We start from the raw sequence: 25,365 nt of genomic DNA, 5'->3' as shown, positions 1-25,365 counted from the left end.
AATTGAAAGCAAATTGTCAAGTGACATTCAAAGTACTGTCCTTTAAAACACAGCTGTTCTATTGCTGATTTCAGTGCATTACTGTGCTTCCTTGTTACAATATGGCATATTTGAATATTTTAACAATTTTGCCGCATTTGTATAGATTTCCTTTTAGTATATCTTAATCACATTTCCTCTTCCAAAATATAAAAAGAAACACTAGCATCCATATTTTACATCACTCTCATTTTAACATTCATGTATTGGAATTGCGACTGAAAGTTCACTTGGCTTAAAGCCTGCTGCATCCAGAGGGGGAATGATCACCAGAATTAAATGGCACAATCAACCCAAAACAATACACTTAAAGAAAGAAAAAGCAATTCCTTTATTTTTTTATTGCTAGGTCAGAGTTTGCTGATACTTGCAAGATAACTACATTAAACAAGTTCAAAGGATGTTTGTAAACTAAAGTGCAGATGAAACCCCCTTTAAATACTTCATTGCATCTTCTGCAGAATAAAAATATACAAGGAGATTCTCCTTTTTACCAAATATATTTGGCAAAGATGAGATAGAATGAAAACTGAAAAGGGCAATGAGCCTCAGCAAAAAAACAATGAACAATAAAGACCTTAGTTGATTAAACATGTAAATAGTATATTTTAAGATGCCTTAAATGTATCTATTTTATTTAATTGGGCAGGTAGTTCATTTATTTATTGTGCTTATATCCGACTCTTCAACCTTGCAGGATTCTCAGAGCAACTAACAAATCAAAAGTTACTGATGAAGAAAATCAAAACACTGTGAAAATCATAATAATAAATAGTTCTGAAGCCATTTTTAAAAAGAATTTATAAAAGTGCATGGATAATACTGTATTATTCAAATGATCTGGGAGTTCTTAATGCATGTTGAAGTGAAGTAGTGTGGCCCTGATGACTACCTGGAATGCATGCTCCATAGGAACTAATCAAAGTTTTCTGAATGCAAAAGACTTACCGGTATATATGAGTGAAAAATAAATTAAGAAATAGATAAGGACAGATCCCACCATGTTCTAGAGGTCTTACTTTAAGTTTTCTTATCCCATCACATCATATCCAATCCGAGGCTCACTTTTGGGCTAGGAGAAGACAAATGCAACAAGGTAAGGTGCTGGAGAGGGGTCAGATTTTGCTCTCTCTGTTCACTTTGATATAAAATGCAGACCTTCCATCCCCACTTTACAGGCAAGCATATGTTTTAATGAAGTGTGTGGTTTGACCCTAAATGTAGGTAGCAGCATCACATTTGTGAAATGCCCTCCCCTTAACCAATGTTGTTATAGCTCAAGGACAAAGCTCTTCCACAAATCTCCAGTATTTTAAATGTCTCACTTTTTATTCTATACCGAGTTTGGTTATTGTTTTATCGTTGATGTATACATTAATATTGTCTAATTTATTATTTTCTGTCTTGGTGTAAGGATTAATAAAGGGGTAGGGTATAAATCTTTCAAATAAATAATAATTATAAATTATTTGCCAACATTTTAACCTTATTTTCTTGAACCAGCATGGGAACATAATACAAAGAAGACCAACCTTGAAGATTTTAAATAACAGGATGCTCAAATGACAATCAAGTCTCCTCTTTTGTAAACTATGGAAAACTGGAAACTGGGAAACTGAGTCAGCTATCGGTTAAAACATGCAGATGGTACTGGATTGTGGCCATTAGCTGCAATCTAGCAGCCCAATCCTAAACACGATTGCTCAAAATTAATACTTTAAACTAAGTATTTCAGCCCTAGGTCACAGCTCTAAAAACACATAATATTGTGTAAGCCCCTTGAGCTCAATGGGACTAATGTTTGAGTAAATGTGTTTAGGACTGCAGTTAATTCCCAATGAAATTGATAGGATTTATGTGCACCTAGCTCTGTGATGGATTGCAGAATTGTTATACACATGTTTTGTATAAGACAGACAAAACTATTTAATATTAATATATTAATAGTAATTCACTTTGATAAGTAATTTAAAAAGCATTTGTTAACCGCCATTAATCAGCTCAGTTAGAATGTAACCTTAACCGAAAAGAACTGTTTTTGTTTTTTAATTAGATCCTCTTTGAAACTATGAGATTTCACTGTAATGGATAAGAATAAACCCCTTCTGCTTCCCTTGAGGGAACTTGTTTTATCGCATGCATATAAACATTTTTTTTAAAGGTGGAATGCATGCTATTTCAGTACTTCATATAACATGTACAAGTTAGACTTCATAATCTAGATCAGTCTGGGGATTCATGTGGAGTCAGAGTAAGGGAGGCAGGGGCAGGGGCAGGGGCAGGGACAGGACCAAAACTAGCCACTCACAGATCTAGATCTGGACAGTGCAACTTCTTCTTCTGAGTCCCTGAGGCCAGTGATGGGAACTGAGAAGGAAGAGACTGAGGATGAAGTACAGGTATCAGTGCTCTTTTAAGTAAAGGGGAAAATGCCAGACTTCTAAGCTATGTCAATCTGGAGGCTTCAGACTGTCAGCCAATCGCATGGGTCAATGTTGTAAATCCTATTCCCTTTTCTATCCAAAGAGGTTTCTAAGCACATAAAAGGTCATGACAAGACAGGTACCACAAATTGGGGATCACCCTTCCTGCAATTCCAGGAACATTTAATAATGTTCCAAGGCTTTCCAAGGGTTCTCTAGTCTCCATCATTTTAGGTAATGTGATGCGCAGTAGCACTGCTGTGCTGGAAGGCTGTGTGCGTCTGTGGAAAAGCGAGCTTTGCAGGTTCACAATCAGAGGCAATTAGTCTGAAAGACCAGATTTCTAGGCCTGGTCAATCTGAAGGCTGCAGAATGCCAGCCAATCACATAGGACAAGGTTGTGAATCCAATGAGTAAAATCTACCAGGATCCTGAACAAGTAGATACAATATGAAGTTAAAAGGCAGCAGTGAAGTGATCTGGGAAAATTTGTTGGAAACAGCAAGAGGAAGAAGAACCTAAAGGAAGCATCCTGGTTTCTGTAAAAAGGGTGTGTTTTTTATCTGGAAAAAACTGCTGTTCCATACTGCACTTTTCTAAGTACATGAAACCTTTTGAGCTGTTTTGCATGGGATGATCATATTCCTTATTTTAAATGCCAGTCTTCAAGACTAGCTGAGTAATTCCAGCTCTTCACAAAGTATTTTATACACCTTTTTCATTAGTGGCTTTAGAAGGGCACAACTGTGCACCAGGTAGCAGCTTAAACCAGCAGATTTTAAAGCCCCTGTTTGCATTACTTTTGGATGTTAAAATGTTTTTTTAAAAAAACAATTGTTATTCTCAAAGAAAACAAAAATATTTGAATCTGATTAAATGAGTCAGCAAATATTAAAACTAGAAATGTATAGTATCTCTTACTTAATTTCCTCAGACTTTACTTCTCTACACTCTTAAATATATGTGGAGAGTTTGGAAAATATATCAGATTTCCTTTATTTCATGAATAACTTATGCGCATGCAGACACTGCTGTTGGTTTCTCCCTCTTAAAAAGGAATTATGCAAACTGGCACAAATTATATCAGTAGGGTGATACATGCATGGTCACTGGTTGACAGAAGGATGCACAGTCAACTATGCAACACTGTATCTTGAGACTTGACCTGAGATCCCGTCCAAGTTTTTTGACTACGGTATGTACATTTCATTAAGAGGAATGCAGTGCTGTCAGACAGACATCCATATTCACATGTCTACTTGATGTGTATTCTGTCTCTGTTTTCCTCTCCACTTAGTTTGTACAATAATATATGTATATATCCAATTTCTACCACCCCACCATGGAAAATAAATTGGCCAGAGTTGGACACAAGGAAGATTTAGGGGAAATGCCAGCAGAATGATATTCACATCAGAAAATCAAACTGATTTCTGCCAGCAACTCAACTTGAAAAAATGGGGACTTAACTACTAAATAAAGTTTAAAAAGTAAACTTAAATCTTAAAACTTAAATTCCCTGAGCCTAGCCACTCCCAACTTTCTGTCTTTTTCTTCTTCCTAAGACCCTCTGAGTCCTTTGTAAAAGCTACTCTTAGGTGAGACTAAACAGATCAAAATCCTATGTGGCAGGAATTTAGCTTTATAGGGATGATAACAGTTCCCATACTTCAGGAACATGGGGCTAGCAGCTCAAAGTATGTACATGTGCCCATAAGAATAGCATAAATCAGGGCAGTCCAACTTTTCATACCAAGTGGGCCGCGTAAGTACTTCAACACAGAACCCGCGGGCTGAACCTGGACCACTTGTTGGACCGCTGGACATAAATTAACACATGCAACCAGCTTTCTTAAAGTCAACCTGTATGACTAAAAGGTAGTATCAAAGGACTAGAAGTCTAAATAATTCTTTAAACAGTAAATACCAAACCCATGGTTTTTCAAATAAACAGACATAATGCATTATGAACATTTGCAAGAAAATAAAACAAACAAGAGGAGAGTTATAAAAGCATTTTTTCTAAAGCAATAAGCAAACAAAACTCCTAATGATAAAAAAAACTGTTACATCAGAACTACAAAGTATACCAGTGGTTGCCTAGTAGTTCACACAAACAACAGCTGAGATGGTAAACAGCTCCTAGCTTGTACTTCATCAGGCTAGTACAGTGGTACCTTGGGTTACATACGCTTCAGGTTACATACGCTTCAGGTTACAGACTCTGCTAACCCAGAAATAGTACCTCGTGTTAAAAACTTTGCTTCAGGATAAGAACAGAAATCGTGCTCTGGCGGTGTGGCAGCAGCGGGAGGCCCCATTAGCTAAAATGGTGCTTCAGGTTAAGAACAATTTCAGGTTAAGAATGGACCTCCGGAATGAATTAAGTACTTAACCCGAGGTACCACTGTCGTGTAAAACTTCATCATTAAATGGAGTAAAGTCCAAAGAGACTTTGGGTGTGCTCCCTTGGTGTGCCTTGGTGTGATTTTCATAGAAAGGTGGTCAGACCTGCTTTAACCCCTGTTGTTACTTAGAAAGGGCATTTTACCATATAAACTACAACTGAATCCTAAATTGGACATTAAAATAAGGCTGCAAACCTATTGTTAATCCCATCAAACTGAAAAGGATTAATTTCTGATAAGTTTTTTCTCCATCTCTTGTAATACTAGAACTCAGTATTAACCAATGGAGCAGAATGTTGAGTGATTCAGGACAGATGAAAATAAGTATTTCTTCACATAACATTTAGTTAAACTATGGAATTTACAACCACAAGAGGCAGGGAAAGCTACCAAACTGAGTGCTTTTAAAAAGGATTAGCCAGTTACATAACAGATAAAGTGACCACTGGCTACTACCTCCAATATCAAAGGCTGGGGATCACAAATGGGAGAGTGCTATTGTCACAGGCATCTCATTGCATAACTGTGAAAATAGGATGCTGGAACAACTGAGTCTTTGGTCTGATCCAAGAGGACTCTCGGTAAGATCTTATGAGCAGATGGGTTAGGAACATTAATGTGAAATATATAATTATCTCTCTTTCAGTCATACTTTCCCATCCTGAACTGGACTCCCTGCCTATTTTTAAAATAATGCCGCCACTGGCCATTTCATCTACTGAACCAGGAAGCAGTCAACAGTGCAGAATAGAAGACAGCAAGAACACCTTCTGCTCCAACTCTATAATATTTTAGACAGATCCTTAGTCCTTTCTGATCCTGTCTAACATTTAGGATATACATGTCATAGGGTGGCCACCTACAGATGGTGCATCTTTTGTAGTAAGATAAGCACAGTATTTCAAAAGAAAATTTAGCTGTCAGTACAAGAGTAGCATTTTTCTGATATGAAATGTATCAGAAAACTACCCACCTGGCAGTATACAGTGGTATAGCCCAGGATCACTCTTACCATTTTATCGGCTATTTTGGATGTACGAGAACACCATATCATTAATGTGTAAAACTGATATTCAAGGAAGACCAGCTAATGCAAAAAAGCCTAACTGTAAACATCTAAAAAAGGTAATAACAAGATGCCAAAAGATGAATGCCCTACCCCCAGCCCAGGTCATACATTTCAATAATCATCTTAAATTGATGCGTCAGCAAAAGAAGCCTTATAGTAAATAGATAAACAGAAAAACAGTATGTAATCAAAATGAGAGAACGTTCACAGTAGGCTTCTGGAAAAGGGGAGTGAAGGCTAAATATGAAAATCAACTGAAGCTCAACCAGCATAAATATATACTCCACAGTGACCAATGCAAATCTACGTAATAAAATAAAAGCCACAATTAAACTATGTGTGGGGTGAGTAGAAAGATTCAGTATAGCGACTGAGCAGAAATAACTTGTCATGCTAAAATTATTTTACAATATTACTTAGCAGAGAGTTGTTCAACACTGAGAAAGGTTTTGTAAGAAATAACCAAATAATATTAGTCCTTCAAAGCGGAAAAATCAGCATTCCTTGTTAGCATAAAACTTAATGGTTGCTTAGGACCACTTCCTATGGGTTGGAAATGGTATACATACATACACATATTATAGCAGAGCTTTGGACTTTTAGGGGCTAATTTCCAGAAGTCAGACGAACAGTATCTCTACATCATGGTACTTAGATGTTCCAAGACATCTTGATTCTCATAATTCTTTTTGCCAAAAATGGATACCAAACTAGTGCATTACTTCCATGATAACTAAAGATCAATAGTAATGTCTCATTTTCTGTCCTGAACTAAATCAGGATCATCAAATATAGGCAAATTTGTATAACTAATAAAATAATAAATAATTTTCTTTTTTTTCACAGTATGTTTTGTTATGTGCTTTCTCAGTTACTCACATCTGCACAGATGCATCATCTAAAATTACCCTCCCTCAACATCTGATTCCCCCCTCCACCCTGAACTTCCACACTGAAATTCACTGAGATCTCATGTGCATAAAACTTGCGAGAGCAAAATAAACCCATGCTCCTGCAAAGTCAACAGCTGACTGCTCACTTGATGGTCATCCTACTGGTATCTTTCAAATATATGTTGACAAAGGCCCTGTGCCTTTTACATTAGAATTGTTAGCCCTTAGTCAAGAGTTTTTCATCTTGTTCTATTTCCAACAGACAGCTCATGAACAAAAAAAAACACAAAGTAAAATGTGTGGGGTTTTTAATACGGAATGAGTTCTCATTTATAACCTTGTAAGTAATATAATTTGTTAAAATTTATATTCCACTATTCCGCCGAGGAGCTTGTGGCGGCTTGGGAAGCGATCTCACACCTGGATACTTCTCAGGATCAGACTCCTTAGTCTCGGCAGCTCATTCATGTCATGTGCCATCAGATTATTCTCTGAGTCTCAAATAACTATTAGGCTATATTATTATTGTCAGACAATAATACTGTATTCACATTAGTGCCATTTACTCTATATTAATTCCATATTAAAATGCATTTTACTAAACAAATAGTATTTCATCGAGCAAATGTGCGCCAAGAAATTCAAGTACATTTAAGCCACAGAGACACACTTGAAGGTCTTTACATTTCTTCTTCTTGCACAACAGACGGTGCAATGTAAATGAATTCTAAATCAGACACAATTGCCATTTATTTTCTTGGCCCCTGCACAATGTTGAGAGGACTGACAAAGTAAGCCTGTGCATGTTTCACCAAAAATAAGTTCTATTGCATTCAGTGGGGCTTAACCCCAGATAAGTGTAAACAGGACTGAAGCCTGAGGTTGTATTTTGACTGCAGTTGCTTGGGGTCTAAGGTTAAATATCAACATTCTGTCTAAAATCCAACAAGTTCTAGTAAGAATTCTGACCAAAAAGCGACCTTATGGAATAATCATAGGAAGCTTCTTTAGAGTAATAGAAGCCAACTTGTACCCTGTACTTTAATATGCCTAACAGTCATAACCTTATATAAACACCCTAATACACTGCTAAGTATTTCTCTGGGCTAAGGAAAAATAAGCAGAAACCTACTTTTCACAGTAGCGCACCTTATGGACAACATAAAAAATTCCACAGCTGTTCTGTGAGCCATTAATGAATGCAAAACAGTTTGTGTTTTGCTACACTGCTACACCATGCTACCAGTATCTAATCTATTAATGAAAAGCATTTTCACGTCCTCCAATATGAAATATGGTACATATGTTACATTTTTAAAATATAAACTGCACATGCATTCCTTGCATATATGAGCTACTATTGTGGTCACTGTATACAAAGTAATGAGCTACACAGATGTTCCCCTATTTTAACTTATAAAAGCCTGCCTGATGGGTTTCTTTCACAAATAATAGGGGAAAATATTTCTAGAATTCAAGCTCTTTGCTGCAGCATGAGTGTTCAGTTTTTAGATTAACCAACAGATGCACAAAGCAATCAGGTACAGCCATGGGGGAAATCCTTCTTGCCCTCTGGAAGGCCTGTTTACTGTCACAGATGGAATTCAAACACGGATTTTTTAATAAAGCATAGGTTGCCACCATTTTGTCAAAGTCTCAAGGCAGATGGGAAAAGTGGGACAGCAGAAAACTTCCATACTAAAAGCATTGTATCTGCACACTAAACCAGGCCAGTATCTACTCCCCAGAGCTATCTCTGTATCGTGTGGCCTGAATATCCAGGATAATTTCAGTTAATATATCTCATCTTATTTTATGTACCCCTTCCAAAAGCAACTACTTTTCTTCCTCTTAACTTTACAATTATGTGCAGCCAAAGAAAACAGACCATAAACTGAAATAAGACTTCCAGTTTAAAAGAACGAAAAGGATTGATTAGGAAGGATTTTTTAAAAGAAAAATGTATTCAAAAATATGCCAATTATTTAAACATAAGGCCACATCACTGTAATACTTAAGTGTCTGAGGAAGTAACTGTAATTGCACAAATGTTTTAAAAGAACTCTGTAAACAGCCATTTAATTAGCCAAGCCAAAAGCCAGAATTGAACTGAGCTTTTTGCTCAGGCTTGATCAGGTGCTTATTGACAATGTTTTCATGCATGAAGATGCTACTGAAAGAGGCAATATAGAGGATTACTTACTGCATAAATAAGGAAAGTAAATAATACTATTGTTTATCATTTCAACAAAACTTTTAATTTGCAAAGTGCTTTTGCAATCTTCATTCTGCGTGATTTTACAACATGCTATAAGGCAGGTTGCTGTTATTCCTGCACTCACTTATTAATACATAGGGGACAGCAGCGGACAGGAATTACTTTACCAATTCAGTATGCTTTGCCAGCTTCTTCCTTACCTGGCAAAATCAGATCTAACTTCGGTTGTTCACGTTCTATTCACTTTCTTCATGGATTAATGGCCAGCATTGCTGGGGTTGAACTAAGGGTACCTTCCAACTCTACAATTCTACGTTTCCATGATTCTATGAAGGGCTGTCTGTGAAGAAAGTCTAGGTACTTAAATTGGTTCAAATGCCATGGAAAGATGATGCCTGGGCTTAGCTGGTCAGTCACATTATTCCAAAAATTTTATAGCTTTACTGGTGACCAATTCAAGGCACTGACTAAACAGCCTGGTAACAAGGTATCTCAAGTATTACTGTCTTTCATTTGACTTCATGTCTCCTCACCAGGAGAAGTCCAGGTGGTAGTGACAGACAAAAGTGTCTTTTAATTTGTGGTATCAAAATTATGGAACAAACTGCTTTGTTTCAGCAGGTATTTTTTATTTAAACCCTGCCATATGTGGTTTTTATGATGTTTTACTGCTGTTGTTTCATTAATGTTTTAGTGTTAGGATTCTACATTAATTTATTTTGTGGTTTTTTAAAAAGATTTGTCATAGAAAGGCAGATTACAAATACTTAAACAAACAAACAAACATTCTCATATTACTGATGGAGATGTAATTTTCCCACAACGATTGTAATGAGTTCATAGCGGGGTAAAATCTAAACCCTGATCTTCCACATAAAAATAAAACTTCCAGAACACTGGCTCTCAAATAATAAATTAAAGGCCGACCTAATAAAATGCAGGAAACAGGATCTATTTATTTATATTGAAACAGATACTAACCTTTTCCCTTTATGAATGACCATACACATGACGAAGAAGTTCACAACTGAGATCTGTACCTTTAAGGCATGAAGCTAGTGACTCTGCTGCAAAATCATTGTCAAAAAGGAAGCCTTGCATTCATCACTCCATCAGGTTTGTTCAGGGCTCCAAGACACACTTCAGAGTTCAACACCGATCTGACTACTAGCATGATTTTTGGGTGCCTGTTTGCAGATGCAGCCGAGTTATCAATTCGAACAGACACACAATCCGGGTCCAATGTCACTTCTCCTCATTATGTTAATAGTTAATACATGCAAATGAAAACACTCTAGCAATTTGATTTCTTTGAAGATAGTTTGCATATTGTCTTAGCCATAATGACTGTACACTTCTCTCAGTCTCGATTTATGCAAGGCTAGTTTAGTTCATTTTTATCAGCTCAAGTTCATTTTGGCTGGTACTGGAATGTATGTGTGTTTTCTTTTTTACCTTTCACCTAATTACCATTCAGGTACCATAAGCAGATTTTTCATGCTATTGGTGTTTTTCTTAATTAAGAAACAAATGAATTCTCTCTAGCAAAAAAGATGGAACAACAGAATAAGATGCCAGAGGCTGATGTTCTGCTTCTTAATTGAAGCTGTTCCATTGTTAGGTGTCTGTTGTGAAAGGGCAGAAGTGTCATGAGTTTAGTGAGAATGGTATATAAATAACAGCTATAAGCAGTAGCATTGAAGTTAAGAATGGAAAAGGAACATCAGCTTTTATAGACACAGCACCTCCTGCTTTCAAAGACAAAAACTTATTGCAAACACACACACTTCTTTATTTGCTAAAGGTTTCTGGTTCTTCTAATCCCAGCCCACAGAGAAGTGTTTCATTTTCTTTTGTCTATTATCTGCATGCTGCTTATGTGCTCATGGTGTTCAGCTCTGGAAGCAACCAGAGACCCCAGTGAGAAGAATTTCATCTCTGCTGTTCCATTCTTCCAGTAAAATATTGATATTAATTTATCATTTTTAAAGAAATGTTTTGTTCCCCTTTTACTTTCTGCCTGTATTTACTTGTTTGTGAACAATTAAACTCAGTAAAGCATTTAATATTATTCACTCTGCAACAAGCCTATTCCCAGGCTCATCTAGAGCTGTGGAAGTTGAAAACCTTTCAAGAACACTGTATTATACTTTCATCGCACTGTTCATACTATCAAGCATGTGCCAGCATTCCACAAATTGGGAGCCACCGCAGAAAAGCCCTGTTCTTGTGTTGCCACCCCACAGACCTTCGTTGAGTATTTTTTATATTTAAATAATTATATAATGCATATAAACAATGGTCTATATTCAGCTTTATCTGATAACAGTAAGAAAACCAACGTTTAAAAAACTTACAACTTAAACAGACTACAATGTTGCAAAATAGTACCCCACACAATACTAAACAATTTGAATGGCCTTTGTAAAAAAAAAAACAACAACTTTGAAAAATACTGTATTAGCTGCAATCGTGTTACTCAAATACCCATTTGAAAAATTATATAATTCACAATATGGAGTGGGGCTGAACTGCATCATGAACCTTATTCCAATAATGAATGAAAATGCTCCTATTTGTAAATAAATCACAGTGCTATCTTCCCTCTCTAACTCTGTTCACACTTGTAAGTTGAACTGGATACCTCATATGCCATACTCTCATGCGCCAATTACAGGCAACTCTCCATTTGTGTGGGAGTTGCGTTCTGAGGCACCATGTGCATCAGTGGGGCACGTGTACCCTTGCCCTGTTCCACTCCCTTCCGAGGCCAAAAACAAAAATAGCGTGCGCACCAGCAGTCACACATGCCTCAAATGCACTGAAAAAGTTGCCTGTATCTAAAGAAGGCAAGCTGATCTTCTTCAACTTATGACTGATGTCCAACAATGAGGTGGTTAAGAAATGAGTCATCATTTCTACATCATCTGGTAAAACTATACCCGTTTTATATCTTTATAAGCAGGTCCAGTGGTAAATTACTACATGCTGAGTATTGTTAACGCAGAGGCACACAGAAAATGTGTCGAGAGGTATATTCTTTGAGGAGTGAAAGAAGAGATGCCTTGTTGTCCCAACTTTTTTGATGAACCTTTTGGCACAACCCCCTTGTTCTCATGCTCTGCCTGTAACTTAGCCTAAAAAACTTCTATGTTTACCCCTTCCTCCAATTCCCTACCCTTTATCTATTGATCCCCATGTATTAAATTTTAGACTGTAAGCTTCTAGGGGCAGAGACCTGTCTTCCTACAGTGTGTAAAGTGTCATGAACACTGATAGTACTATATAAATGAATAAATAATCAACTTAGTGGGAAATTTGGTACTCAGTACCCAATTCCTTGGTATAATAAATAATTCTTTTTATTTTTAAGAAGTGCTACACATTCATAACTGCCAACTGATGACTCAGTGGCAAAATTCCCATTAATTTTAATGGATCTGGATGGCACCCAATAGTAATTAGCCACTAACATGACAGAAGGAAAAAAAACAATTATATGAAAGCAGGGTGGGGAGCTGTCACTCAGGGAGGACAGAAGTGGGGATTTGGTTTTGTTCAATAGCTCTGGGGGAGGATATACATATACTTTTAAAAACAAAGATATACAGTACTGCAAAAGAACTGAAACTGATGGCCCCATTTCTAGAAAATGAAAGCGTATTTCTATCTCCTCTTTTACAGACACAAGGATATGGAATGCAACTTCCTGTTTAACAGTAAATACTGTACAATAGGCACAACCATCACTGCCAGAACCAAATGCCAAAAAATGCAGGGTATGTGTCATAAATGCATTTTGAAATGAGAACGATGGGAAATGTGAGAAGAGTATTTTCTCTCACTAATTTCCTTCCTCTGAATCTCTGTGTTTCCTTTCTGTCAAGCAGAGTCAAATCCAATATATACCATAAAGCTTCTAATATGCAGTTTGTCTATAGGTTTTAACAAGACACACTTTTCTAAATATCCACATTAAAAACTGAAAATGCTATATCATGTTAGGAGAAATTAAATGCAACACTCTCCCATCTTTTGCCATAGGTACTGTATTAACTCTGTTGACATCAATGTAGTCACCTCATCTTTAACACCAGTATAAAGTATCAGGAGAATGAAGCCCAATGTATCAGTCGTTCAGTAATTAATTACACAGAGCTGTAATTACTGTTTGCCAATGGAGCCATACAGTTGTAGCCTCCCCACGATAAAAACAAACCTTCCTAGGTTTTTCTAACCACTGGGTTCTCTCTGTTCCACTTTCAGCTTCATCTCCCCCAGTCAGTCTCTGACCTCCTCGCTTGGTGTCTCTGCCAAATTCTTGGCACTGAAAGTGAGGGGGAAGAGGCCATACCATAAGCGTGTTGATAATGAGGAGATAGAAATAGCAAATCAGCTGGATTGCCCTAATAAAGTATGTCTGGGATTCAGAGACACAACAACTCACTGCTCATGGAACAGTACTGTACTTTTAACCCTCCGAATTCTAGTCTGAGTCTTTTCCATGATCCCTAGTTCCACATATCTGGAGAATATGTGCTGCAGGTATGCTGTTGCATTTATTTATTTGTTTGTTTATTTATTTTTCAGGTATTTACTAGGTGCACTTTCTGGTAGGTGATACCCATAGCAGTTTTTTTAAAGAAAGAAAACAGCAAAACAGATTTTCATAAAACAAGTTAGCCACAGGATTACTGGGTTAGTCTGTCTTGTGACACCTTAAAAGACTTAACTAATTTATTATGATGTGAGCTTTTCTTGAATAGCCCACTTTATTCTAGTCTCCACTTCACACTTGTCCACAGAAGCTTATGCCATAATAAATTTATTAGTCTTTAAGGTGCCACAAGGCTGTTCTTTATAAAACAGTAGCAGCACAATTCTATACTATTGAATACAATGTTGCTTACACATTCCTATAAATGGGCATAGGAATATTGTTAGTTTAGGATCCCTGCCTGACAGTTATATTTTCTTGTTTTAACTATATTGCTTGAATATGTTATTGTATACAGAGTTCTAGTTTGGAGTATTGGGTAGAATTGATTTAAGTTGTTTTTCCTCTTTGTCCTTCTTCCAATTTTCTCCTTTCACTTTTTTGCTAATTTTGAAATAAATTAAATGTCAAAAACGCACAAGGTGTTTTCCGCCTCCTCTCATTCTGCTAGAACTTGACTTCATGAAGCTCAAACAATTAGGCCTTTGTTTATTAATAATTAAAGAAATAAATTCAAACAAACATTGAAAGGCCATCTAAGGTAAACCAAAATGATTTCAAAGGCACCTTAACAATGTACACCATTGATTCTTGGAGCCTAATAGTCAGTTATCACTATGATAGATCACACACATTCGACACTCACACCAAGTGGAAGACTGGTTATGTCCAACACTGAGTGGTCAGTGTGACTGGACTGGCCTATAAGCATAGATAGAACTTTAAATTACCTGTCTATATTGCCCTTTCTGATACTACCTGTTGACTTCCATCACATCACAGGATGACAATGACAGACAGGAATACAACAAATATCCATGGGCTCTACTTTCTGAAGAAAAATAGCACATTTGCAGTTACAGATAAATTTGCAAATAAAGGGTTTCTGTCCATAAATTTGCTTACGCAACATGGCTTTCCAGACACATCCTCCATGCTACAGCCCCTCAAAAGCCTCTCCTGATAACTAGGGGCAGAGGAAACTTACGAGCACAAAACAAGCAACAACCTGACACCATATACAATAGTGATGTGGCCAGCACTTAGAACACATAATGGTGAAGACCTACACTAGGATACAAAGTAACCATTTTGACATATGTATACCTGCAAAAAAAAAATGTCTTGTTCATAAATGATCTGAACATGCACTCCTAAGTTCTTTCCAACAAATGTATTAAAACTGCTGAACACTAAAGTTCATTACATTTACATAGACCTGGGTGCCTCATCAATGAGTCAAAACAGCATGGACTTCAGAACCTACTTGCTGAAGTACTGTCAAAACAAACCACAGTACAAAACAAAGTACTGTAGTTTGAAATTAAGGTGTTAAAAATATTTTGCTAGTGATGGCATTTACATAAATATTTTTACTTTATGCCACAGAAATGGGGAGAAATTAAATGTAATAACGCCAAAACTGGTAGTAAACATGGCTTATATTTTTCAGCATTAATTTTTGGTCCGTCCCAAAATAGAAATAACATACAGCACAGGAGAGTTTTAAGCCTTTTTAAAAGCTCTCAACTCATTATTCCAAAGGTAGGCAACCTGTTTAAAACCAATGGTCAGAAGGCCACATCTAATGAGCATATTTCACTTGGTTGTGATTGACATAATGTACATGTTGCCTCTATGGGCATAGTGAATGTTATTGAGCTTAGGGCCCTTCCAGACAGCAACATAATGAATCTTTTACTCATCAGTATACTAACACTAGCCCTGATCCACTCACAACGGCATAATATCCCATTCTTATGTAATGCATAAAGGGGGGGGGGAGTGCCTTGCAGTGTAAAGTAAGGGATAGGTTTTTCCAACACTTTTTCTATTTAAAAAGGGTAAAAATGCAGTCCTGAACTGGCAGTGAGAAGTGCCTGGCCTCTAAAGAAATTAAATGACTTAACATGTATTCCCACTTGAGTGGTATGGTGGAAGGGCATTCATCTCCTATTAAAATTCACAAGCTGGCAAGGGCATTAGAGGAACAGTGGTGTTGCTGAAAGCAAAGCCATTGAACACATTATCCATGGCTTATTGCGAGAATCACGGTCCCACTTTCTACACATAACACATCTACGGTAATGAACAGATTGCTGCATCCCAGCAACAAAATATTGCAGATTTAATGTTCGGGGGGGGGGCGGAATCGGCAACATATGCAGCACTTGGAGGGAAATGCTTTTATTCCTGTAATCACAGTTTTGTTGTTTGGAAAGGCTCTTATGCTATAGTGATTTCATTATAAAACTCCCTGTTATGCATAATATCCCATGGAAAAAGTATGAAGTGATTATTTCTACTTACTTACCTGGATATGACAGATTTCTTGTTTAAACCTCGGTAGGCCCCAATGACATATAAAAGAATGGGTTGGATTTCTAAAACAAAAGGGATACACAGTTGGGAAGTGCCCAGTCTGTCTGCTGCAGGGGTAGACCTACTGCTGAAGCCGCTTCTCCAATTAGCACAATCAGTCACCACTGTGACTGCCCTCCATCCCCACAGCAATAACACCAAAGGGGTATTCAAGGCAGCAAGGAGTCCCTGGCAGTGGCCCAGGCATGCCACCTGCTGATACTGGGCTTGCAAATTAGTGCAATATGAGCGGAAATGTGGGCTATGTATTCCCGTCATTAGCTGTGAGTACTGAAAGTAGCAAGGACCACTAGAGTTCTTCCCAAGGGTCCATACATATGATCAAATATCATTGACGGTAAGATAATATCATCAGTGTCATAGTCAGAGGCAGCAGCAGACACTGTGGTACAGCTAAGCTACTTACCTGACCTCCATCTGGCTGAAACAGAAGGAGTGGCATGAGGCAAATGCTCCATCCAGCAAGAGTACTGGGTTGACTCTGACTCTGCCAGAACATATGCAACATACCAACTTTGCCACCCAACACCCTTTTTGTCTTGGTATGCTGCAGTGACCCAGCCAGACAGTGGTCAGGTGAGCAGCTCAGCCACACCATTGATGGTCAGAAGTATGTAACCAAACTAATGAATTCAATTAACAACAACAAAAAAAAGCTTTTAGTTTCATATGTTGTGCTAAGGGCTTTCCATGTTCATTCAAGCTCCAAAATTGCATGAACGCTGCTGCCATAAATAAAGCACTTTAAAGCCTATTTCCTTCTAGTCAATTAGGCGAAAGAATGGGCAAGACAGACATTAAAGTTATCCTAGAGACAGCACAATGTCGTGCACAGAGGTAGCACCATATTGTACACTCCATATTCAGAGCATCACGGTGGCAATCATTATCCGTGCCAGTTCTATAATTACCTTTGAACATGTGCAGAGTACAATTGCTAAATGAATCATCGAAAGGTAGGTTTTCAGATCAGAAAGTATATCTTCCTCACAAGTTTCTCATCCCGAAAATGCTTACATTTGTTTACATACAGTTAAAATGAAACTCAATAGTAACCTAAAGCTTGAATCATTCCAATATAACAAACTCAAAACGTATTAAACTCTTTTTTTCTCTCTCTCAGCTTTTCTGCTCATTCTGCACTATGAGGAAATAGCAGCACACAGTACAGGTTTTTTTGTTTCAGGATTACAAAACGAACAAAAACCCTATGAAGGAGATATACAGAAGGAGTGATGAGGAAGGCTTCACCTTTATCCTGCACTGAGCAAGGTGGTTGGACTAGTTGACCTTCAAGATTCCTTCTAACATTTAACATTCTATGCAGATGGTACTGTATTGGCTGCCAGTTAGGTACTTGTAACATGGAATGGTAGCTTGCGTTGCATGATAGCTCCAGTGGCACAGATACCATGTGTATATTCCAGTGAACAGATAACATTTGCCCAGACTTTTTATATTTTCCTTTCCCCACCTATTTAATTCATTCAAAATAAACAATTTATTATTCTTTCTACCCCAAATTCAGCATGGACCATGCTCTAACTTACTTCTCCTATACTACAGTGGTACCTCAGGTTAAGTACTTAATTCGTTCTGGAGGTCTTTTCTTAACCTGAAACTGTTCTTAACCTGAAGCACCACTTTAGCTAATGGGGCCTCCCACTGCCACTGCCGGAGCACGATTTCTGTTCTCATCCTGAAGCAAAGTTCTTAACCCAGGGTAATATTTCTGGGTTAGCGGAGTCTGTAACCTGAAGCGTATGTAACCCAAGGTACCACTGTACTAAGTTTCAAATCACTGAACCTTTTTCTAACTAGAAGTCCTAGAATTTACTACACTTCCCTAATTGCTCGTTATAACGGCGAGATGCAATTTGACTTACCCTTATTTACATAGGACAATTGCTGCCCTATAATTCATATAGTGTATACCTGCACATATACACATACATATACATGTTCATGTATTTTATCTCCTTCCAACCCCTGCCTACTCCCCATCCTTTTCTGTCCCTCACACATTTTGCCATTTTCCAGTTGACCTTCTCTGCCTGTCGTTCATTCTCACTTCACCCAACATTTAATTCCCTCACTCAGCCCTCTTGCACAACAGATTTGTACTAAGCATGTGTGTGGAACACCCTCATGAAATCCAATAGCTAACCCTGGCCACAGAAATGCTCCGGTAACAAAAACTAGAAGTGTATACCACTGTTAGAGAAAATCACAGAAATGCACTTTGACGTTCCCAAAACAAACCATTTGCAAAAAAAGCACAGTTCAAATGGAGAAATATTTTTTTGAAAATCCATTCCAGCAAAGTCTATGGGGACAAAACACAGCATCTGACAACATGCCAGAATGTTTCATGAAATATTTAATTCATTCAAAATAACTCATTTCTTGTGTTTTCTACTCCTGATCCAGCATGCAGCACCCTCAAACATACTTACCCCTTCAAGTTTCAAATGTACTGAATGTTGTTCTAACTCTAAATGTAGAACCAATCCCTTCCCTCCATTTTTTAATTATTATTATTATTTATTAAATTTGTATACTGCTCTATACGTGCAGGTCTCGGGGCAATTACAACATAAAATCACAGTATAAATACACAAAATACATAATAAAGACAAAAACAACCCAATAACTCCCCCCCCCCAAAAAACCACATTTTAAAAGGGCATTGGATGCTAATCAGCCAAAGGCCTGGTTAAAAAGGAACGGTTTTTCCTGGCACCTAAAGGTGTATAGCGAAGGGAGCCACTGCAGAATGGGGAGCCACTGAAAAAGGCCCTTTCTTGTGTTGTCACCCTCCAGACATCTTGTGGAAGAGGCACACAAAGAAGGGTCTCAGAAGATGATCTCAAGGTCTGGGTAGATTCATTTGGAAAGAGGCGGTCCTTGAGGTATTGTGATCTTGAGCCATTTAAGGTTTCATAGGTCAAAACAAGCACTTTGAATTGGGTCTCAAAACTAATTGGCAGCCAGTGCATTCAGGCCAGCATCATTGTAATATGCTCATACCAACTTGCCCTGGTGAGCAACCTGGTTGTTGAATTCTGCACTAGCCGAAGTCTTCAGAGGCAGCCCTACGTATAATGCATTGCAGTAATCTAACCTAGAGGTTACTCAAGCATAGACAACAGCAGTTAGGCTATCCCTGTCTAGAAAAAGGTGCAGCTGAGCCACCAACAGAAGCTGAAAGAAGGTACTCCAAGTCATTGAGGCCACCTGAGCCTCAAGTGACAGCAAAGGATCCAGGAGTACCTCCAAGCCACATACCTGCTCCTTCAGAGGAAGTGTAACCCCATCAAGAGCAGGCAATCTCTCAGTCATCTGGTCTAGGGAACCACCCACTAACAGTGCCTCAGTCTTATCTGGAATGAGCTTCAGATTGTTGGCTCTCACCCAGTCCATTATCGAGGCAAGACACCAGTCCAGCACTTCCACTGCCTCACCTGCAGATGTAAATGAGAAGTAGAGCTGAGTGTCATCGGCATATTGCTGACAATGTACTCCAAACCTCTGTATAACTCCACTCTGGATAACCCCCCATTTTTCATTATAAATAGTGAATTGCAATTCTGCCAATTAACCCAACAATTATAGTAACATAGCAGTCAAGATGGCAAAGAAGTAACAGCAAGTGTATTGGTTCAAATAGGAATTAATGCCACCAGAGTTATAGAAAACCTGTACTATAATGTGTACAGGTGTGTAGAAAACACTACTGTATTACTAACAGACATGCAACTCTCTGTATTCTGCCCCACTTTTGCAATAACACTGGTGCTGCATGATTGTTGTCTTGTATTCTTGTTACTTCTTGAGCTCTTCTAAAACCCAATATTTGCATTTACTCCAGATCAGGGGTGGGGAACTGCATCCAGCTGGCAGGCAAGAACTTTATCTCCTCCATCAGCCAAGTCTGACATGTGGGCCTTACCATGCTCTAGTCAATCACCTGATGTTATACTGATGTGACCTAGCTTGTGCATTCAGAATAGCACAGGCTACAAATAGAAATATTTTATTCCTTCCTTCCTTCATTTTCTATTTTGCCCTTCCTTCCGAAGGAAGAAGCAAGCAAGAAAGCAGAGCCTTGTCATACACATGGCAATTAACAACAGTAGCAATATATTGGGACCATAGTCGGAAAACAAGGTCACATACCCCTTTTCTTGCTCTTGATCAAGGTGATCCATCAGTGTGACCAAGGCCATCTTGGTCCTAAAGCCAGATCTGAACCCAGACGGAAATGTCTCTAGATAATCCATGTAATCCAATAATGCCTCTAGCTGCCTTGCCACAACCCTCTCCACAACTTGCCCCAGGATTAAGGATAGTGTATATTATAAGGCAATTACATTAAAAATAAAATATTGGAAGTAATTCAAGGCTATAGTATTCTTAATAAGATGATAATAAGGGCAATGCATTTGGTGATGGGCCAGTTTTATTTTTTAAAAAACCAACAGAAAAATCTGGATAGAAGTCTGGATTTAAAAACTGACGGCATTCTTAAAATCATTCAGAATGTAAAACATCTGATATGAAAGATGAACTGTTTCTGGTGCAGGAAGCAGCTCAGGATTCAGAACTTAGGATAACAGCATAGGATAGATAAGCTTCTTTCTGCAACATGGTGCCTATATTAGCATGACATTGAAATCTAAGACACAGAGCATATTTCCAAGACAAAACTCCATACTGCTAGTAGGAGGTTAATAAAACAGGCAACACACATGTTGAAACTACAGAGCTCCCTCTGTAGAAAGCATCATCCATCTACTTATTTTAAAATGAAGATCCTAATATTTGGTGAAGGACTTCTACAGATCTTTTAGCAAAAAAAAAAGTAAATAAAGTTATTTGCTATAGGCAGCCTATTTTACTGCACACTGAAAGGATGTTTTCTTAGAATTTAAACTGTATTGAATCCTTTACCATGAAAGTGTGAAAGTACTACAGTGTGGATAAAGTAGATGTCTAGATTTCTTTCTGGGCTTTAACTTATTCACTTCAGTATATCAACTGGGGCCACATACAGAGTTCTCAAAGGTTCATATACACCACTTAAAATTGATTTTTACCAATATCTTGAAAGATGGTCCCAGCAATTAAGCACCATCACCCTCTCTCGCTTATATCTGAACCTAGGTACTCAAGGTACTCTAAAAAGGAAACTGCAGCACTTCCTACTTCTATATGTCTAAAATGGTTGTTTAAAATGTTAACCTATTTATTATCATATTTTCTCCAATTCCTTTTTGTGTTCCTTGCATAAATAAATCAGAAAGGCAACTGTGATTTCAGTGAATGGCTACATAATTTTAGTTTCTATAGGTTAGGATCTCAACCAAATAATTAGAAATGGGGGTTTCAATATTAAAATAATGGTTAAAATGGGGAATAAAATACATTTATGTTATGTTATCTGTAAGATAAAGTTTTGTTGAAAAAGGAGTTTATGTCCACCACAGACTAGGCAGAATTCTTCAAATGCTAAAAATATTTATCCTGAAAGTTATTTTCAAGATACTGTTAAAAAGCTTCCTCACAAAAAGCAAGGTGTAACGGTTAGATCATCAAACTACAGAGACTGAAAAGCGTTTTGACATATTAAGCTTTTAAAAACAAATGTATTCAGTCAGTTAATGGCTAAATAGCATCTGAAAAACAAAGTCCTTGGTAAAACATTTTAAAATTATTTTTTACACCAAATATTTGTGACCACCTGGTACACAAACTAAATGAACTGAAAGACTGAAATCCTAAAGATACTTATGAGGAATTCAGTCTCACTGAACTCAGTGAAGAATAATACTGAATAAACATATTTAAGAACTATCTGTAAGTAACCGATCCATTTTTTTAATCTAAATGTTAATACTTTTACAATAATGCCATTTACTTTAGTAGAGTTACACTATTATGAAACAGCATAAATATTCAATGCAATATTTCCCTCTCTATTTTTGTTCCTATAACTTCTAAAAACAATCTGCCCATAGCTGACCACTACTGGATAAACAGAATTTCCTAGCTAGAAAAAGAATGTTTTACATGTCTGCCATACTGTGAATGTGTGTGCTAAATATGCTTTTCAAACTTGAGCTTCAGTGTTCTTTTTTCCTTACCAGTAACATTTTCTGTTACTGCTAATCACTCCAGCCAGAACATCCCCAACAAATACTCCCACTTAAATGAGATTTTCTACACTGCAGGGCTAATCATAAAATTACACAGTCTAGTTCATCTAAGTAGCTGATTGTTACTTTCCATTTATAAATATAGCTGATCCTGATAATTTTGGCTACATTACTTTTTCTTTTCTTTCTTTGATTCATCACTCCTGATTTTCTTCTGGGTATAATTAGATGGTTTTCAATTACCTAATAAGAGGTGTGGCACTCTAGAACAGACTGAGTTATCAAGCTATTTTTCTTACTTACATTTTTAAAAATCCACTAAAAGAAAGACTTGTGAGAGGAAGAGAGAGGTGTGAAAATCTATTAAATGAGTTGAATAAGATGAGGAGCTAGTATATAATCAAAAGTGAAGCTACCTACAAAAATGATGTTAGTGTATTTTACTTCATCTTACAACATGGAATATAGTTTATCAAATAAAAGCACATACCTTTGTCAAATATCATTTACTTTGCAAACATGTAACAGTTGCTTGTGGCCAAAAACTTTTAGTGCAGAAGTAATAACCAAATTTTACAAAGACAGACATTGAAACCTAAATGCTAAATAGATTATTCATACTATTGACAAAGTATCTGACACAATAAATACAATCTCATATTGAAGGGTGGGGGCTTTCCTAAAATCTGCTGTGTCATATTCTTACAGACCTGAATTTCATGTTTCTGATTATGGAAGTGCACATCATTAGATAGGAGCCACATGGATAACAGTAATTGTAAGAATTTGCTTAAAACGAGCTTTTAAAAATAAATTTATTCTGTAGTTTAGACATTAAGAAAGCATTGTTTTGTGAGGTGCAACAAATCACTGAGAAGAACATACACTGCTGCCATCCAAATTAATCTACAGGCTGCTTCAGACTGCATTCAATATTATCAGCAATACAGCACCTTGAAAAAAATCATCTTACCGATATTAAGCCAACAGCATTAGCTAAAACTCAACTGTCCTTTGGAGATTTGACCCTTGAAACTCAGAGTAAAGAGATACATCATAATGGATTTCCACTGAGTATAAAACTGTCCAAAATCTAAATTCAAATCCCAGCTGTCTACATTCCAGTTCTATGACAGTTGCAGCAATTTTTTTGTAACTGTCCTGAAAATCTTTTGGGCTGAATAGCATTATGTTCTAGTTCTTCAATTTGTTGTCCTTGAATATAAATATGTCTCAGTGAGATTTATTTTCTAGTAAGTGAGTTAAGGATTGCAGCCTTAACATTGGTATAAAAGCTGTACCTTAATAATAATAGCCAATTGTTAAGTATATTAGGTGTGTGTGTTTGGAATTTGTAAAATATAACAGTTAAACACTACTTAGAATTTTTTTTTTTTTAATGCTCGGGCCAATTACGTGTAAACCTGTCAAAAGCTAAGGGTCACTCTATAATATTATTGCAGAATATCTGGTTTGAATTTAACTTTATTATGCAAGTACAGATGCTATGATTACAATTAGGGCTGCAATACGCAGTTACCTGGAAGTAAGTCCCATTGAATTCAATGAAACTTAATTCTGAGTAGACATGCATAGTACTGTACAGTATTGTAAATTTCTCTGAACTTTTCTTTTTGATTGTTTTATTTTAGCAGACCTTGAAAAGTTAAGGCACAAGATAAAGAAAAATGTAATCCAACGCCCCACCTTGTGGGAACCCAGTATTCCCTGACACTACACAGAAAACGACCTTTACGTCCTTCAGACTTCCCTAACAGACCCCATCATCTATCGCAAAAGCCAAATCATCTGATCCTAAACTAACTGTCAACTGCTTGCGATGGTAGGGAAGCCAGACATCAATCAATCAGTTTTTATCAGAGGTGCTCTTCGTTTTTGCTGTTGTGCTCATCTTATCATCTGACCCAGTTGTAGGCCTGACTTCAGAAGCTTAAAAGAACTTGATGGCAAAATATGCATTTGTTTGTCCAAGATGTCCATTCTTCTAACAGTGCACATGCATTTTTAGAAATCTGGTTTTAAAAATTACCTCTCTGCTATATCAAAACATTTTTAATTATATTCCCTTGCAATTGTGGATTCCTTTAGCAACCAGCTTAAAGTCTTCCTAAATTTATTATTCAATGTGCTCCATATCTCTATATGGCACATAATGAAAAGTTACCTTAAATAAAATCATAAATATACAGATTTACAAAATCAAGGTTTGTGCTACATATTCTCATTATTAATTCTGACTTTTATAATTACTGTTGCAGTGCATGAAACAGAATGCTGGCATGAGCAATGACTGTGCCCAATTTTACTACAATTAAGGCAGTAATCCTGTACTGTACACACTTACCTGGAAGTAAACCCCATGTAGCCCAGTGGGGCTTACTTCTAAATACCATGCAAATAATTGCACTCTAAGAGTCTGATGTTAAGTAAAGTAAAAGGTTGCTGGTTCAAAATCGGTTTAAGTATTTCAATTTAAAAACAACTGGGATTACTGCTTTTCTAAAGTAAAATTATGCATATTAATTTCTTTCCAATTTCAAAGTAGGACATTTTATACAAAATCAGAAGACTGAAAAAGTAAAAGCTTCAAGAATACCACCATCACTAAATTTTTGATTCATATTTTTCATATTAGAACCAATAAGCATTGTGGTACAAGCCCAGGCCCCGAAAATGTATGACCAGTTCTGGAAGACTACTGAAAATACTATTTGTAAGATGTAAGAATCTAAAAATGTTTCAGAGAAAAGATCTATTTCAGAGATGGAGGATTATAAAGTGAAAATTAAATCTGAAAAGCAAAATAAATAAAGTAAACCCAATAAAAGGTCAAATGTAGTCATATGTTTAGGAGAGGATAAACGAACATATTTTGAATTGATCCATTAACTGTAAACAACAATCTTTAAATAACCTTTCCTCTTCTATAATTAACACTTATCAGATATAAGAAGGATGTTTGTTAGTTCACTGGTAATATTAAGTTTAATAAGTAAAATGAATTCCTATCCTTTTATCACATAGATACGTCATATTA

General features: G+C 36.9%; 1 protein-coding gene and 1 long non-coding RNA gene across 11 annotated transcripts in view; one reads left to right on the top strand and one right to left on the bottom strand.

The window, feature by feature from the left end:
• Positions 1–25,365, bottom strand: part of ZFPM2 (zinc finger protein, FOG family member 2) — a 436,720-nt gene that overhangs the window by 285,848 nt on the left and 125,507 nt on the right. For 2 of the 10 annotated variants that reach the window (XM_083621878.1, XM_083621883.1), the window contains exons 1-2: positions 23,281–23,404; positions 19,564–19,613 (exon numbers count right to left, since the gene is read on the bottom strand). The exons of 4 other annotated variants lie outside the window; for them this stretch is intronic. The gene's annotated coding sequence lies outside the window, so the exon portion shown is untranslated. Of the gene's footprint in view, positions 1–19,437; positions 19,614–23,280; positions 23,405–25,365 lie in introns of those variants that run through there. 4 more of the 10 variants (XM_083621877.1, XM_083621882.1, XM_083621873.1 and 1 more) reach the window with 4 other exon arrangements.
• LOC310766287 lies at positions 23,435–24,527 on the top strand. The gene is made up of 2 exons (XR_014550019.1): positions 23,435–23,560; positions 23,960–24,527. It is a non-coding gene; the product is annotated as an uncharacterized lncRNA (long non-coding RNA).

The sequence above is a fragment of the Podarcis filfolensis genome (assembly GCF_964270895.1).
Source record: "Podarcis filfolensis genome assembly, chromosome: 7".
NCBI lineage: Eukaryota > Metazoa > Chordata > Lepidosauria > Squamata > Lacertidae > Podarcis > Podarcis filfolensis.
Note: the sequence above shows the minus strand (reverse complement) of the source record. Positions and strands in the feature narration are given on the sequence as shown.